The sequence below is a fragment of the Canis lupus genome, chromosome 5 (genome assembly GCF_048164855.1).
Source record: "Canis lupus baileyi chromosome 5, mCanLup2.hap1, whole genome shotgun sequence".
Taxonomy (NCBI): Eukaryota; Metazoa; Chordata; class Mammalia; order Carnivora; family Canidae; genus Canis; species Canis lupus.
Genome location: NC_132842.1, coordinates 32,944,604 through 32,947,399, shown reverse-complemented (window position 1 = coordinate 32,947,399; position 2,796 = coordinate 32,944,604). Strand labels below are relative to the sequence as shown.

Here is a 2,796-nt window from a genome sequence, read left to right as displayed (position 1 = left end):
CAATCGGCAGTGTAGACAGTGCCTGACCACAGGCCACCCGGAGGCCAGCCTGGCGGTGACCCCACTGTGCCAGCACCATCACAGACACATAGCCAGTGTTTCCACAACCTGTTTTTTTCCCCATTATATTTTAGCCCTTATTCTATTCTGGATAGAAAGCCTCTTTCCCAGAAGGAACTCGACGAGGCATTCTTTGACAAGCACGTGGGACATTCTTACCAGCTTTACCTGGGCTGTCAGTATCCAGAACATTACTGCGTGCTGTGGGAAGAAAATAACCCAACCAACAGTGTCCCAGTCGAGTTGAAGAAGGAGAAAGAGCATGTTTTTAGGGGAGATTTTATCTTGTTTGACAACAAAATCATCCAGTAGAACGATGGGACTGCATCTGGAATAAAGCCACAGATTCATCACAGTGAATGTCTTCCAAAGACAAATGACACACGGATGCGCCTCTCCAAGGAATCTGAGAACTCGAACGCCCCCAGGAAGAGAGGGGTCCATGGCAAAGAACAGAGGCAAGAGTGCGGCCCACAGGGTACAAGCAGGAGCGCATCCCTGGCTCTGCAGCAGCGGGTCCCACATCAAACACAGAGGCGGGGGTGGGGGGTGCATGGGACCACCCAGAACACTTCCGCAGTTTCTGTGCAACCACCACGAGGACACCTATAAAACAAGGCAGTCAGCGGTAGGCGTGATGGTCAGGGTGCACGTGGAATAGCGGTTCTCAAGACTAGCTGTGCATCCCGATTGCCTAGGAAGCCCAAATGTGTGTGTGCACACGTGTGTGTGCGTGTGTGTGCAGGTGTATGTGCATCTGTGTGTGCATGTGTGTACGTGTGTGCATGTATCTGTGTGTATGTGTGTGCATGTCTGTGTATATGTGCATGTGTCTGTGTATAATATGTGTGTGCATGTGTCTGTGCATGTGTGTGTGCATGTGTCTATGTGTATGTGCGTGTGCATGTGTCTATGTGCATGTGTCTGTGTGTCCATGTCTGTGCACGTGTGTGTGCATGTGTCTGTGTATGTGCGTATGCTGTCTGTGTATGTGTGCACATGTGTCTGTGCATATGTGTGTGCATGTGAGTGTGTGCATGCATGTGTCTGTGTGTGTGCATGTGTATGTGCATGTGTGCATGTGTTTGTGTGTCTGTGCATCTGTGTGTGTATGTGTGTACGTGTGTGCATGTATCTGTGTATGTGTGTATATGTGCATGTGTCTGTGTGTAATATGTGTGTGCATGTGTGTGCATGTGTCTGTGTGTATGTGCGTGTGCATGTGTCTATGTGTCCATGTGTCTGTGCATGTGTGTGGTGTCTGTGTATGTGTGTGTGCTGTCTGTGTGTATGTGTGCACATGTGTCTGTGCATGTGCAAGCATGTATGCATGTGTCAGTGTGCATGTGTGTGCATGTCTGTGTGTTTATGTGTGTGCATGTGTCTGTGTGTCTGTGTGTGCGTGTCTGTGCATGTGTGTGCGTGTGTGCATGTGTCTGTGCTTACGTGTGTGTTCATGTCTCTGTGTGTACGTGTGTGCATGTGTCTGTGCGTGTGTGTGCGTGTGCATGCATGTATGCATGTGTCTGTGTGCATGTGTGTGCATGTGTGCATGTGTCTGTGTGTTTATGTGTGTTCATGTGTCTGTGTGTACGTGTCTGTGCATGTGTGTGCATGTGTGTGCGTGTGTGCATGTCTCTGTGCTTATGTGTGTGTTCATGTCTCTGTGTGTACGTGTGTGCGTGTGTCTGTGCATGTGTGTGCGAGTGTGTGTCTGCAGGCGTGTGACTGCGTGTGTGCATGCCTGCGCGCGTGTGAATGTGTGTGCGCGTGCGTGTGCGTGCGCCCAGACCTCACAGCGGCCCACCCCCCACCTGCACCTGGAGGCTCCGCAGACCGCGCTGGTGGGAGGCGGGCTCCGGGCCGAGGCCCTGGCGGGGCGTGCGGGGCGGGGGTCGCAGCGGGCGGCAGCACAGCACAGAAGGGACTGGAAGTCCACGCGAAGCCTGGGCCCGCAGGGGAGGCGGGGGGGGGGGGGGGGTAGGGGGCTTGCTGGGGTCCCCGCCGGGCGGCCCCGCCCCCGCCCCCGCCCCCGCCCCTCCCCCCACCCCCGGCCCCGAACCCCGAGCGCGGGCAGCCCGGGTCACCCTGGAGCCCTGCGTGCTGCGGCCCGTCCCGCCCGAGGCCCGCGGCCGCTCCAGAAGGGCCGGTTTTCTTACGAAAGGACACGGGAGCCGCGGGGCAGAGGGTCGGCAGGAAGGCGCATCGCCGGAGCCGCCAGGAAACGGTCCGCAAAGGAAGCCCGAGCCGAGCCCTGGGAGCCCTGCCCACCGCGGCCGCCGACCCTGCTGCGCGTGTGCCGAGCGCCCCCCCGTGGGCGCGGCGGGCACTGCCCGGGGACCGAGCCCGCCTGGGGGCTCCGCTCCTCCCCGACGCCTCCGCAGCCTCCGCAGCCTCCTCCTCCTCCTCCTCATCATCATCCTCCTCCTCATCCTCCTCCGCCTCCTCCTCCTCATCCTCCTCACCTTCCTCCGCCTCATCATCATCCTCCTCATCCTCCTCACCTTCCTCCTCCTCCTCATCCTCATCCTCCTCATCCTCCTCATCCTCCTGCTCCTCATCCTCCTCCTCCTCCACAGACTCTTTCTCCTCCTCCTCCTCCTCCTAATCCTCCTCCTCCGCCTCCTCCTCATCCTCCTCACCTTCCTCCGCCTCATCATCATCCTCTCATCTTCATCCTTCTCCTCGCCTCCTCCTCCTAATCCTATTCCTCCGCCTCCTCCTCATCCTCCTCCT

General features: G+C 57.5%; 1 long non-coding RNA gene across 1 annotated transcript; it reads right to left on the bottom strand.

Annotated features, from left to right (window-relative positions):
- Positions 1-323: 323 nt before the first annotated feature.
- Positions 324-2,344, bottom strand: LOC140632931 (uncharacterized). Its single transcript, XR_012030576.1, has 2 exons — positions 2,220-2,344; positions 324-666 (listed from the first exon to the last, which is right to left on the bottom strand). It is a non-coding gene; the product is annotated as an uncharacterized lncRNA (long non-coding RNA).
- Between the last annotated feature and the right edge of the window lie 452 nt (positions 2,345-2,796).